At 43.3% G+C, this 15,469-nt stretch overlaps 1 long non-coding RNA gene across 1 annotated transcript in view; it reads left to right on the top strand.

Moving 5' to 3' along the window:
• Positions 1–15,261, top strand: part of LOC107967552 (uncharacterized) — a 49,613-nt gene extending 34,352 nt beyond the window's left edge. Inside the window, exons 3-4 of the long non-coding RNA XR_001708056.4 lie at positions 3,326–3,493; positions 15,159–15,261. This is a non-coding gene — a long non-coding RNA (uncharacterized LOC107967552). The remainder of the gene's footprint in view (positions 1–3,325; positions 3,494–15,158) is intronic.
• Positions 15,262–15,469: the final 208 nt, after the last annotated feature.

Below are 15,469 nucleotides of genomic sequence, written 5' to 3'. Positions count from 1 at the left end.
AGGTACCCTCCAGGCTGGAATGCAGTGGTGCCATTACAGCTCACTGCAGCTTAAACTTCCCCAGGCTCAGGTGATCCTCCCAACTCAGCCTCCTGAGTAGCAGGGACCACAGGCATGGACCACCATGTCTGGCTAATTTTTAGATTTTTTTTTTATAGAGATGGGTTTTGCCATGTTGCCCAGGCTGGTCTTGAAATTCTGGTCCACACACCTTGGCCTCCCAAAGTGCTAGGATTACAGGCATGAGCCACCATGCCCAGCCAGTTCCCAGTTATTGACATAGCTTCCAAAATTCCCGGAATTTCCTGAGCAATAGGGGTGATAAAAGCATCTTTTGTTACTCATTACAAGTTCCTTTCAATCATACCTAAATTTATGCTAATAAGGTGGTTCCTGGTGGACCCCTAGATAGCTTCAAGATAGGGGCTGGTTGCCAGGGGAGCCAATCATGTGATAAGAGGGCTGGAGTTTTCAGCCTTCCCACTCCCCTCAACCTCCAGTGAGGGGAAGGGGGCTGGAGTTTGAGTTCATTCACTAATCACCAATGATTTAATCAATGATGCCTATGTAATGAAGTCTCCATAAAAAAACCTAAACAGGCTGGGCACGGTGGCTCACGCCTGTAATCCCAGCACTTTGAGAGGCCGAGGCGGGTGGATCATGAGATCAAGAGATCGAGACCATTCTGGCCAACCAACATGGTGAAATCCCATCTCTACTAAAAATACAAAAATTAGCTGGGTGTAGTGGCGCACACCTGTACCCCCAGCTACTCGGAAGGTTGAGGCAAGAGAATCGCTTGAACCCAGGAGGCGGAGGTTGCAGTGAGCTGAGAGCGAGCCACTGCACTCCAGCCTGGGCAACAGAGCAAGACTCCATCTCAAAACAAAAACGAAACAAAAAATCCCTAAACAATGGGGTTTGGAGAGCTTCTGGGTTGGTGAACACATCCAAGTGCTGGGAGGAGGGTGGGGACCCAAAGAGGGCTTAGAAACTCCTCCCCCATCCCCACCCACCCCACCATACATTGCCCTATGCATCTCTTCCATTTGGCTATTCCTGAATTGTATCCTTTGTAAGAAACTGGGAATAGTAAGTAAAGCACTGTCTTGAGGTCTGTGAACCTGAGGAGAGGGTTGTAGGAATCACCCTACTTTATAACCAGTTGCTCAGGAGTATGAATGGCCCAAACTGGCAATTGGTGTCTGAAGTGGGAACAGTCTTGTGGGACCAAGCCCTTAACCTGTGGGGTCTGCACTCACTCTGGGTAGATGGTGTCAGAATTGAATTGAATTGTAGAACACTTAGTTGGTGTTCGAAGAGTTAGAGAATGGATTGATGTGAGTGAAAACCCCATGTTTGGTGTCAGAAGTATTGTGAATAAAATCAGAGATGGCTTACTACAAACACATGAATAGAGCTGATTCTGAAGAATCTCCTTCCTCCTAGGAGTGAGGAGTAGTCCTGCAGACGTATGTCCAAATTTGTCCTATCTTGGATTTAAGGCAAAAGCACTAAGGATTAAGTTCAAAGTCTTATTGTTCCTAAAATAGCAGGCATGTGAACATTGTGTAATGCTGTACTAAATATATGCAAGTAATTAAAATGAGTTATTCATATTCGGACCTAATGCGATGTTGAATGTATTATTGTCCAGTATTTTTTTGCGGGGGAGAGGTGTCAGAATTTTCAAAGCAATTCTGGACAGGGGAATGTTTTATGCTACTAAGGTCTTACAGCATGGAATATCCTCTCTTAGAGCTCTGTATCTTGGAATGATTCCAAAAGACAGAAACAATATGGTTGGCACCCCTGGCTTTGGTATGGCTGAATACGTTAGGCAGATAACCTTTTTTTGTTTAAGAGTCAGGGTCTCGCTCTGTTGTATAGGGTAAAATGCAGTGGCTCAATCATAGCTCACTACAGCCTTGAACTCCTGGGCTCAAGCAATCTTCCTGTCTCAGCCTCCCAAGTAGCTGGGACTACAGGCACACACTCCCATGCCCAGCTAATTTTTAAAATTTTTTGTAGAGACGAGGTCTTGCTATGTAACCCAGGCTAGTCTCAAACTCCTGGCTTGGTCTTCCAAAGTTCTGGGATTACAGGTGTCAGCCACTGCACTTGGCTAAATTACCTTTTATTAAACAGTCCATTTATTGAGTTAGAAAACACAGCCAACCTTCACCTGACCTGAATCAGATAGTCAGAGGCACACGGCCTCTCACATGCCTTTATACTTCTCTCTAATAAATACCTGATTATTGCACCAAACAGCAACCTGGTATGTTTTTGGACAAGTCTTTGAAAAAAGTATGTCTTCCTAGTTAAAAATGGTTATTGTACTGCTGAAAACTGGGAAACCACTTACATAAAATATGTGTATATATGTGTATTTTCCCACAGCATTTTCTAATGAGAAATCATCTTAACTAATCATCCAGGCATATTATCAAAAATTGAAGAAGGGAATATTGACATATGAAGAAGCTAAGTGGAAGAAAGCAATACAATGAACAAAGGAGGAAAAGTCACAAAGATCTCTGATTTTAGCCAACAGAAATACACCATTTGTGTATTCCTCGCTGGAGGAGGGAGGACCCACTTTCAAGATGGTTCATTCACATGCCTGGCAAGCTGGCAAGAATGCTGGCCAGTGCCGGCTACAGCTGTTGGCCAAAGGGGATGATCATCCTCAACATGGCTCCTCCATAGCTGCTTGGGTCTCTTCGTAGCCTGGCAGCTGAGTTCCAAGAGGGAAGAATTAGAAGTTTCCAGTCCTCTTAAAAAGCCGGGCCCAGAATTATCACAGAATCATTTATCCTGTATTCTATTGGTCAAATCAGTCTCAGGCCTAAACAGATTCAAGAAGGAAAAGAAATAGACCCCAACTCAGGGGTGGGCTGGGATGACTTAGAGAGTGACAAAGAATTTGCAGTTATTTTTCATTTATAATTCATTTGTTTATTAATCCTCAGCAGTTTTAAATGTATATATACAGATGTGTATATGTTTTCTTTTTACAAAATTTAGATCATAATGAAAAAGGTACAACATGAATTTTTATTGCATCACAAACATTCTCCCAAGTCATTAAATATTCTTGAAAAATTGATTTTACTGGCTGTATCATATGGATTTGCCATAATTTATTAATGATTAAAAAATTGTCTGGAAATAAAATACCTTTTAAAATGCAGTAAATTGCTAATAGTTCTACATCCATGTGGTTCTATTATGGGTGATTTGGATTTTTTTATTGTACACTTTTCTGCATTCCTATGTTTTCTACAATGACATACACTGTAATTTTTTTTTATCCCTTCAGGTGCTACTGTCTTCCCGTCAGTCTGTGTTACCCCAGAACCATCTCTGTTCTAAGCCAAGGTGTGGAAGAAGCCCTTCCCATAATTCTGCTAAGCTTTGTCATGCAATCTCATGGTATCTCCATCAGACATCTGAATTGAGCCTTGAAGTGTGAGTAGGAGTTCATCAGGTGAGGGGTAAATGTAACACTTACATTTTGCTAGAGTCTATCTCTCTCCCAGATTGACTTCCTTTTCATAGCTTTATGAAATCAGTTATACCAATTGATGCTGGGGTTGCCTGCCTGCACCTCTAATCTTGGTTGGGGCCGGAAACTCCCTGCTATTGTAGCAGCAGCCTCACATCACTGCCTCTGTCACCACCAACCACAGCTAGAACAGGAGTATGAACTGGATACTGTAAAGGAAATGCCTGTGTGACCACCACTGTGAGAACCTTAGCATTTGAGATGGACCTTGTGGCACTGCAGGCCACAGGCTCTTGCACAGTATTTATAATCAGTAAAAAGAAGTTAATAATAGAAATGGCATTGTATCTGGAGTCTGATTCATAAATCTTGCTGACTATAGGCCAAAAACCATTAAGTTCTGACTCAATGTCACTCAAACCAAGAGTGTTTGAAACTAAGGGCTCCAGAGCTCTGAAATGCTAAAATGTCTTTCTGTGAATAATGCTTTCCTTGGGAGCAAATCAAGAAATACTCCCAGTGTGTTGGCAAGTAGTCTTTCCAGAGGCCAACATTAGGAAATTCAGACTGCCCTGTTTAAAAATGATAGAGTATTGGTATTTCAATTCCTTACACAATGGTTGATTAAAGCTAATTAATATAGCATATGTTTGCAGTTTTACCCCAGAGGCCATGATAAATCAGGTACAGTGGTAACTTCTCCTTGCTAACGTTGACATTTCCCACTGCTGTGGGTGGAGTGCTCATGGACCTGAGTATCTGTGATAAATGGCACGAATTTCCTTAGAGAAAAGCCACGCCCTACATCTGATTATTCTTCTTTAATCCTGTACATTTGGGTAGAATTTTTTTCAGGGCTTTTATTTTTAGGGCTTATTTAGAAATCTAGAATGAGAAAATGTTTGTCTCAACTCTGAGATGTGTATGTATGCGGGTGGATATGTGTATGTGTTTCCTACTTCTGAGTCACGCTGTCCACAAGGGACAAACCTTAAGGGGGCCCCATTATGTATAAAACACTGTGCTGTGTGCTGAGCCAAGGTGCCACTGCTTGACCAGCAAAGCACCTGGGTCCCCATCTCACCAAGTAGATGCATGGTCTCCTCAGTCCTGCACCATGAAGAAAGCCTGGTCAGACCAGCAGAGGTTCCTTTGACTCAACAATCCTTTAAATAGTTATCCTGACCTTTCCAGAAGCCCAGCCTTCTGTGGGATGTGTTAGAAATTGCAGCTATCCTCAGCTCAACAGCTTGTGGCTACTTCTTAGCCTTTTCTCAGACCATTCTATCCTTGAATATGTCCAGGGGCTTTCACCGCCGCACTAGTTCTAGCTCTCCCTGACATCCTCATCCAGTAGCTGCCATGCCTGCCACCCCACTCCATTCATATTATTAATAGTTTCTTATTGCAGCTATAATAAATTGTCACAAACTTGGCAACTTAAAGACACAAAAATTTATTCTTTTGTAATTCCAAAAGCCAGAAGTCTAAAATTGGTTTCACTGGGTGAAGTCAAGGTGTTGGCAGGGTGCTTCCTTATGGAGACTCTAGGGGAATATGTTTCCTTGCCTTTTCCAGCTTCTAGAGCTGTTTTCCTTGCACTTTTTGGCTCATGATCCTTTCCTCTGTCTTCAAAAGTGGCAATGTAGCATCACCTTCAAATCTCAATCTCTCTCTACCTCCACCTTCACATTACCTTCCCTCTTAGCAGAACCCTTGTGATTACATCAGGCCCACTTGGCTAATCCAGGACAATCTCCCCATTTCAAGATCGCCAACTTAACCACATTTGCAAAATCCCTTTTGCCATAAATGTAACAGCGACAGGTTACAGAGTTTAGGACATGGACATCTGAATGTCCATGGTGAGGCTGGGAGCCACTATTTAGTTTAACAAGTCGTTTGGTGCTGGCCAGCTGCCGTTGCCTTAAGGCACCTAAGTTAATCATGCCAGTGTTCCTGCGGAGGGCTCTGAAGGATGTTAACACATATGTGAGGTGTGACTTTTATCCTAGAGAAATAGTACATGACAGCTGGAAGCAGAACATTGTAGCAGTCTCTAGAGTCAGACTATCTGGATTTCAATTCTAGTCCCTGTCTCTTAACCACTTAAAAGCTATGTGGCTGGACATGGTGGCTCAAGCCTATAATCCCAGCACTTTGGGAGGCTGAGGTGGTGGATCACCTGAGATCAGGAGTTCGAGACCAGCCTGACAAAATAGCAAAACCTTGTCTCTACTAAAAATACAAAAATGAGCCGGGAGTTGTGGCGTGCCTGTAGTCCCCGCTACTCGGGAGGCCGAGTCAGGAGAATCGCTTGCACCTGGGAGGCAGAGGTTGCAGTGAGCTGAGATCGTGCCACTATACTCCAGCCTGGGTGATAGAGCAAGACTCCATCTCAAAAATAAAAATAAAAATAAATAAATAAACAAATAAATAAATAAATGCAAGCTCTGTGACCCAGGGAAAGTTACTTCTTCTCGCTAAATCTGTTCCTCATCTATAAGCTGACATCTGCCTCCCAGCATATTGTTAAGATAAAATGAGGCAGTGCTTATAAAGCGATTAGTACAGTATGCAATATATAGAAAAATATTCAATGATTAGCTCTTATTACTATGAATAGTCTGTTTTCCTTAATAGATAAAAGCAGGAGGTTCAGAAATATTAAGTGATTGATCTTTGCCTCATCCCCCCACCCTCAGCCTCAGAAGCTATAAATAGATCAAAATCCCAAGTGAGACACTGGAGCTATTTGGACCCAGCTGAGAAACCCCTTTCCCCCACCTCCCCAAATGCAGTTGATGTCACCTCACCCTACTGCAGTTCACACCACTCCAGAAGGGCCTCTGAGCCACGCTCCTTCCTTTCTCCTTCAGTCTTCCTGAAGGGAGCCAATGCCTTGACATCCATAGTAGTTGCCATTGACTCATAGGTCCTTGCCAGTGTCCTGCAGTGCTCCCCACACAGGCCCTCAAACCCATCTTGGCGAATGCTTGCTGCAGCATTATTTTGATGAATGGTCAACTGCTATAAATCTCATTGCTGCTGCCTACTGGGTTTGGATGTCTAATTTATGTTTCAGAATTAACATGTCCAAGACCAAACTTTTGAATACCTCCAACCCAACGGCTCCTTCCTGGATGATTCTCATCTGAAAGAATGGCGTCACCATACTTGCCAGCTGTCACTCAGGACAAATACTGGCACCACCCAGCCTAAGGCACCATCATCTCACATCTGGAGTATTGCTACCTAACAACTCTTTCTACTTTCTTTCTCTTACAATCCCTCCACAACATGAATTAGATAATGTCACTTCACCATTTAACCCTCTCCCATGGCTTACCATTATTCTTAGTCAAAATCCAAAGTCCTTATCATAGCCTACAAGTCCCTGCAAGATGTGGCCCCTGCCTACTTCTCTGATCTCATTTCCCAATATTTTTTGCTCACAGCTCTTTTTTTTTTTTTGAGACAGAGTCTGGCTCTGTCACCCAGGCTGGAGTGCAGTGGCATGATCTCGGCTGACTGCAACATCCACCTCCAGGGTTCAAGCAGTCTCCTGCCTCAGCCTACCAAGTAGTTGGGACTACAGGCATGCATCACCAGGCCCAGCTAATTTTTGTATTTTTTCTTGTAGAGACGGGGTTTCGCCATGTTGGCCAGGCTTGTCTTGAACTCCTGACCTCAAGCAATCCACCCGTCTCAGCCTCCTGAAGTGCTGGGATTATACGCGTGAGCCACCGTGCCCAACCCCGCCTTCTTATCCCAGGAATACCCTGAGCATGTTCCTGCTTCAGGACCTTGGCCCATGCTGTTTCCTTTGCCTAGAATACTCTTCCCCCTAGATAGCCACATGGTTTGTGTCCTTACTCCATTCAGGTCTTTGTCAAGTGTCATCTCCTCATAGAGGCGTTTCCTTACCACCCTATGTACAAAAAGCATTCCCATCACTTTATTTTCTTTAGAGTGCTTATTATTACATGACATTGTATTATACGCTGTGCTGTTTATTATCTTCACTCCCACTAGATGGAAGCTCCATTTTCACCATTGCATTTTCAGCCCTTAAAATGGCACTTGATTCATAGTTGGTATTTGATACATATTTTTTAATTGAAAAATTGCTTTCTATGTGTAGGCAGTGTTCTACATCTTTTATAAGTATTAATTATCTTAATCTCTCTAATAGCTTTATGAGATAAGTACAATTATTATTATTATTTTGAGACAGAGGCTCACTCTGTCACCCAGGCTTGAGTGCAGTGGCACGATCTTGGCTCACTGCAACCTCCGCCTCCTGGGTTCAAGGCATTCTCCTGCCTCAGCCTCCTGAGTAGCTGGAACTACAGGCGCCCACCACCATGCCTGGCTAATTTTTGTATTTTTAGTAGAGATGGGGTTTCATCATGTTGGCCAGGCTGGCATCAAACTCCTAACCTCATATGATCCACCCACCTCAGCCTCCCAAGGTGCTGGGATTACAGGCGTGAGCCACCGCACCCAGCTAGTAAGTATAATTATTATCTTTCTTTTAGAGATGAGGAATAGCTTCCCTTCTGAACAGGTTGATCTGCAAGCTCCCATTGGTACATGATCACCTTTCTCTATATGTATGTAGAGCATTGTGGAATAGGTCCTTTTGTGACTATATCTCTCTAGTCCCAGTCTAAGCATGCTTTTCCTGGGAAAGATAACTTGCGGGATTGCATGAGCTCTGCTACTTCTGTGTTTGGAAGGTTCCCTCTGGTAAACTGTATTTTGCATTTGTATCATGTGTCATGAATGGAGTATATGTTCATATCTCCTTTGCACAGTGGTTAGATATTTCTGTATTGGATTACTTTTGTCATTCAAAAAGAAAGCATGACCCTAAACCAATAAAGCATGCCTTGAGGGTAAATATTGTATTTATAGAAATTCTTAAAATGGATTACAATCCAAGCATACCCTGTCTCTCCCGCTCTGTGCCTAGCCTGTAACTGGCATTCTACTACCTAGAAGAGTAAGCTGGTTAACACATCCCTTGGCTTGACTCAAAAACCACCTGTATCTGTGAGTGGACTTTCTGGAAGCTCTAACTTCTTGCTTCCCATCTGGGCTCCAGTGAGCACTAACTTCACTGGAAGAAGGTGTTTGGAGGAAAAGTCCAAATCCCTTCCTAAGAGATCAATACATCTGAATGAGATACTGATATTTTTCCCTTTACCATATATGCCCAGAGCCTCTTTTTTCCGGAAATTATTTCTGCTAGTTCTAAGCCATTTGGTTTCTTTGATTTCTTTCCCCCTACCCTCCTAGGATTACACTTGAAATCCTTTATTTTTATTTGCTATAAAAATGTGGGTCAAAGAATTCCACATTCCAGTTTGTTCCCATCATCCCTTACAGCTATTTGCTTTGTGGGTGTAGGCCAGTTTTTGCTTTTTTTTTTTTTTCTCAAACAGCAAGTCCTTTTAGAGGCAATGTTGTCATCCATTGGTTTTTCTGCAAACAGTCTGTGTTCTTTGGTATTTCTTAGAATCATTTAAAATTTCCTGTTGGATAAGATTTTGTTCTACTGAAATTCCATTTGCAATGTTTTTCCTCTTAGTTTAAAAATACACATATACACACAGAGAATCTTTCTTTTCCACCATCCACCCTTCTTTCCATTGTTTATTAGCTTTGGCTACAGAGGCGTTCTAGAGTTTAATACCATCCAGCTCTGTCTCACTGACAGGGATGCTCATGCTACAAGGAGAAAAGTCCTAGGAGAGGAGCAAGTGCAGTGGAGCTGAACTTTAACATGTGAGGTGTGGAAGTCAGGAGGTCAGAACAAAACTGGCTGCTGCTCTGCTGTGTGGTGGGCAGGGCTGTCTGTCTCTGGGAGGTTCTCCTGAGGTGATTGTTGCCACTGCAGCATTGTAGGAGAGTAGAAGTCAGCAATGGGCAGGTTGGGGCAGTAACTGAGAAGCAGAGCCGTTAACAGCCCAAATCCAGTCCTGGTGCAAATGATAATGAGATCTTTACTTTTCTTCCTTTTCTTTCTCTCATTCTTCTCTCTACTCCTCACCTTTCCTCTCCTTGGACCCTCATACTGTCTTATTAGCTCTCTTCTTTAATATAGAAGAAAATGCTGGCATGAAAATGCACTATTCAAAGACTAAACTGTGTAATTGCAACAGAAAATCTGGTGCTATTCAGGACAACAGGGGCAGCATAGCAGAGCTGTCCTGTTGAGCTTTGCTCTACAGGGCAGGTCATGACTGTGGTGTACTTTCCTTCTCCTTAATTCCAGTCCTGACCCTTGCAAAGAAGTAAGAGGTAGATGAGTTGAGAAATATTGCTGGGATGTAAGTCTGCTGAGTCTCAGAGTCCATCTCTGCTTTTGCAAGCCTCTTCCATAGACAGGCCCCAGTTCTTTCCTTTAGTCACACTGCGTGCACATCATGTGCCAAGTATTGTGCTGGGGATATAGTGGTAGTCAATATAAAAACAATGCCCGCCCTCATACACCAGCAAGGTACAAAAGCTGTTGAGGTAATTGCAAGTGTAAGTAGTGTTGCCCAAAAGCATATTAAGGATACAATGGAAGCACGCAGTGAGAGAGCTGATCTGGTCTCCTTTATGTGGAGGCTTGGCCCTGCCTACACTATCAGCCCTTGTCCAGCTGCTGACCCTTAGAATCTGACTTGCCAGCAAAGACCTAGGAAGCCCTGGGCATCCATGTCGACTGGACAGATAACAGCCTTCCCCAGGCACCTACCATGTTAATGCACTATGTTTGCACTTTGATCATTTCCATAGCCCTGCACTCTAGTTCTTTTGCCCTTTCAAATGTTCTTAGTTCTTGCCAGGTCCCTCCCCTACAAAACCAAGTCATTTCTCTGATACCTTCAGCCACTGGCTGGGCTCTGCTGGGATTGACCCACTCTCCATCCACCTGACTTTGATTCTAGCCTGTCACTGGAACTCCCACTGACGTGTCCCACACTTTAGATTGAACCAACCTGTCATCTAAACCAAACCACGCTGGGCCTGGACCACAGAGTTTCCAGAGCTCCTTCGGTTCACCCTCAGTCCTTACTCTTCTGGTTCCTGGTTTTTCCCTCTCCTCTTTCATTTTGCTGTGACCCAACAGCAAAGTTTGTGGCTAAGTCTGAGTGTGACACTCTGGGCTTGTTGGCAACTGAATACCTATTGATTTGTTCTTTCTCCTTTGCACACATTGTTAAGTATTGAATAATTAGTCAACAAAAATGTCCTGAGAGCCCACCATGCACTATTCTGAGCACTGAGGAAATGCCAGTGAACAAAACAAAGATCTCTGAACTTCCACACATGCCCATCCATTCTGTGTGTGCTCTCTGTGAATGTAGAGCTTGAAAATCAGAGGGACTCTGACATGAGATCAGTCAGGCCCTCTACTCAATGTACAAGACACACTGTGCTTCCAAATCTCCAAGTTTCTCAAGACCGAGGGACCCAGGTGTTGCCTTATTTCCATGCCTCTCACTTCCACTACTGAAAATAAATCCAGCCAGGCACAGTGGCTCACATCTGTAATCCTAGCACTTTGGGAGGTTGAGGTGGGAGGACTGTTTGAGACCAGCCTGTCTCTACAAACATAAAAAAAAATAATAAAAAATTAGCTAGGTGTGGTGGGTGCGTGCCTATGGTCCTAGTTACCCAAGAGGCTGAGGCTGGAGGATCACTTCAGCCTGGGAGGTCCAGGCTGCAGTGAGTTGTCATTGCACCACTGCACTTTAGCCTGGGTGACAGAGTGAGACCCTGTCTAAAAAAAGGAAAAAAAAAGAAAAGGAAATGAAATGAATCCCCATGTGGACTGTTTCCAAACCACCCTGCTATAAGCATGACGTCAACTCACAAATTGCTGCACCAAGTTTATAAACTACAACTGATAAATGAGTTTCTGGCTTGTAAATCAAATAATTGCCCTTTGAGACTTGCAGAATAGACAACACAAATTGCTCATTGCTGACACAAAGATTCTAAGCTAAGTTTTCTAATTTCAGAGACTTTAACCAGGCTATTAAGGGAACACAAACTTGACTCTCTCTCTAATTAAAGCCTATTATAATATAATAACATAGCTCACTGCTGGATAAATACTCCTTTATTTTTCACTCCAACAGTACCTAATTTGGTGGCACGGACACACACACATTCTATATAGGGCTTATAACCTGAACATATGTGTAGTTGTCTTTGCAGTTTTTTAGCTGTTTTGTTTTATGTTTTGCCTCTCTTCTTAGTTTCAGAGTTCACTTATTGACTATGATAATTACTGAGCAAACAAATATGACCTATTAAGGGCAATTACTGTTAAGCATAATTTTTAAATCATGCCCTAGGACCAAACACTTTTCTTGAGCCTTGAGACAAATGTTGTCCCACATGCTGGCTGAGTAGCAAAAAAGCAGAGGTTGGGATGATCTCCTGGGTGCTGCCAGCAAGCACAGGAATGTGCCAGTGATGTCAGGCAGAGCAGGGCAGGCATCAGATAGGTGGAGTGGGGAACTGGCCATGTGGTGTGATGTGAGAGATTTCCAAAAAAGGTCCTGGACTGAAAAAGTCCTTCCTCTCTGCTACAGACAGGGGCTGTGATTGTTGGAATGAGTGTGAGGTAAGCCTCACCACTCCGACTTCTAGCCTGTGTCTGCCAACATCTCATTCAACAGGATGTAAATCTGGGGAGGAAGCCTCTGTCCTCAGGCTCCTGGCTCCTGGCTCCTGGTATGGAGCTAAGAGATTTCATGGTCTGTCCTGGCTCCCAGGCTGATGTCTGTGACCTCCACAGATGGAATCTGCCTTCTTTTATTCCATTCATGTTTTCCCAAACATTTAGCAATGCCTTTTAAGAGCACATGTTAGACACTGAGAACACATGGCAAAATTATATGTATGTCCCTTCTCTCAAGGATCTGATGAGGATTTAAAAAAAATAAACATTTTTTAAAAGAAGCAAATGAGGAGGATCTTTGTGGTGACCGAATACTTCTGTGTCCTGATTACAGTAGTGGTTTCATGAATCTACACTTGATAACATATCAGAGAACTATATACATTGTTTTAATGTCAGTTTCCTGGTTTTGATATTGTACTATAGTTATATAAAATATAACCATTGGGGGAAACTGCGTGAGGGTACAGGGGACCTCTCTGTACTATCTCTGCAACTCTCTGTGACTCTAGAATTATTTCAAAATAAAGAAGTAGTTGCTCTCATTTCCATGTTTTGCCCAAGAACATAGGTTAAGGGAAATTTAATGACTTGGTTAAAATGACAGAACAGAGTGTGAGCATTAAGCAAGTGGATATTTAGGTCAAGTCAGGGGGGAAACCTGGACTGTTTCTGTAGATCTGGAAATCATCAGCCTTGACATGATAATTAATGGTATAGAAGTGGGTAAGGCCACTGGTGAAGAAGGTTGGAGAGCTGAAAACAGCATCATCAAAGAGGTGAATAAAGAGACTGAGATGGGAGGAGCCAGAGAGAAAGGAGAAAAATCAAAAGAATCACTCCAGTGGGAGTCCAGGGGAGAAATGAATGTCCAGAGTCAAATGCTGCTGAAAGGGCAAGAGGGATAAGGACTGGTGTCCTCTGACTTCTGCCACAGGGAGATCACCTGTGACTGATTGGAAATGAATGAGAGGAGACTGGAGGCCACATGTCTAAGATACTATTTCAATAAACTCTGGTGTAAAGAGGAGGAGAGAGACAGCACAATAGATGGAATGGGATGTGGATTTGACCGAGAGTTGTTTGTTTTAAGATGGGAGAGAGGAGGTGAGAGAGACAGTCGTTGAAGACTCACGAGGGAGACGAGGCAATCAACTGAGGAGACTGGCCAAGCAGCTGGAAGGGACAGGACCGAGAATAGACAGAGAAGTTTGGCCTTAGATAAGAGAGAAATGCATCCTCTAATGAAGAGGTGCGGAGGGAGAAGTGATGGGTATGGATGTGGGCGGCATGTTAGAATTGTTGGCAGGAACTTGGCAAGTTCCATTCTGAGATCTTCAATGTTCCTTTGTGAACTAGGAGACAAGGTCATCTGCTGAGAGTGAGGAGACAAGAGCATCAGAGATTTGCAATGATGAGAGGAATTTTGAGCTGGTTGTAGGGAGGGGGGATGAGGGTAACTAGGGTAACACGTCAAGGAGACTGGAACAGGATGGCTGCAACATGTGCTGTTGGTGCCCCGTTGAATCCCCTTGGCACTCATGGTTCAGGTACAAACACGCTGACAGCTTTTTATTGCAGGCACCTACAACTTTGCCTGGGGGCTGTTCTCTAGCTGGGAGCTTGTGTGACTTGTGCATAAGGCAGCCTGGAATGAAAGGGAGTTAATGCCACCGAGAGCCATTCTCAACCAATGACAGAGAGAAATATGGGGGCCAACTCACAGGTGGGCTCTTGGAGGTCTCCAGTGGAACTGAGCCCACTGTAGTAATCTGCTCATCAACACACCCTGTGTTGGTTTCCTCCACTCTGTCCCATTTCCCTCTCCCTCTCTGTCTCTCTTCTCTCTCTCCTGTTCATTCTTTTACTTGGGTTTATCTCCAAATAAACCACTTACATTCAGATCCTGTCTCAGGCTCTGACTTTGAGGGAACTGCACCCAAGAAAAGGGCCTAGTCGGAAAGGGCCCGGATAAGTATCATTATACTTATCTACCAAGATGTGATCATCTAGCAGTGCTTGGCAGCCTAGGTATGAAAAACAAAAACAAAGGATAGGAGCTTTAGTTGCAGATGCAGTGAGAATAATGAGGCGAAGGTACTTAAAATATTGGCAGGAGAAAGTGTGAAATGATGGATCATTAAGTCTAAGATGAATGGGGGCGTGGATTAGAGGACCTGAAGTAAAAAGGGAACAAATGTATTATGACAGTTAGGCATGCCAGTTGAGAGGATAAGAGACTGTGATTAGAGAGAGGGATACCTGATTTAGTAATGTTAGAGATGAGGCAGTTTGTGTGTACTGTGGCCTTGAGAGCATGTGACTGTAGAGTATCAATCTACTGCATTTTATTGAAAATGAGGCATTCAAAATTTCCTGAGACTAGAAATGGGATGATATGTCCACACAGATATTTAAGTAACCTTGGATGATAGTAATTTGAAAGACTATATGTCAGTTGCCAAAGTCTTTAATTAAGGGTAGAGGCCAGGCTCAGCAGCTCATGCCTGTAATCCCAGCACTTTGGATTCAAGGCAGGAGGACCGCTTGAGGCCAAGAGTTTGAGACCAGCCTGGACAGCATACTGAGACCTTGTCTCTACAAAAAAATAAACAAATAAAATTAAGCTAGGTGTGACAGCGTGTGCCTGTGGTCCTAGCTACTTAGGGGGCTGAGCTGGGGGGATCACTTGAGCCCAGGAGGTCAAGGCTGCAGGGAGCTGAGATCACACCAGTCGGTGACAGAGTGAGACCCTGTCTCAAATAACAATAACAATAATAATAATAGTAGAATGATCAGAAACTCTGCTGATGAGGAAGGATAACGGTTGACATCATTGAATAAATGGGCCTCAAGGAATCAATAATTGAAGCCATCTCTCTGTGTTGATATATTCAGCTTTTGAAACCCGCAATTACTTTTGCACCAACCTAATAGATTTGCGTCACTCTTTTTAAGGGCTGCATAGTGTTCCATGGATGCTTAGACCACAGTTTACTTAGCCAACCCCTACTGAGGAACACTGAAGTTGTTTCCTGTTTTTCAAAAGTATAAACAAAGTGTGAGTACCTCTTTTCAAATTTGTATTATCTCTTTGGAGTAAAGTCTGACAAGTAGAATTGTTGCAGTGAAGAGTCTGCACATCTTATGTTTGATACTTCTTGTCAGATAGCCCTTTCGAGAAGTTGTGCTAATTTATATACCCGCGGAAAAAGCACAAAGTGTGTGTTTCTCCTAACCATGTCAATGCATGTGTTTGATCAATTTTT

This window comes from Pan troglodytes, chromosome 10 (assembly GCF_028858775.2).
Source record: "Pan troglodytes isolate AG18354 chromosome 10, NHGRI_mPanTro3-v2.0_pri, whole genome shotgun sequence".
NCBI classification, from domain to species: domain Eukaryota; kingdom Metazoa; phylum Chordata; class Mammalia; order Primates; family Hominidae; genus Pan; species Pan troglodytes.
Note: the sequence above shows the minus strand (reverse complement) of the source record. Positions and strands in the feature narration are given on the sequence as shown.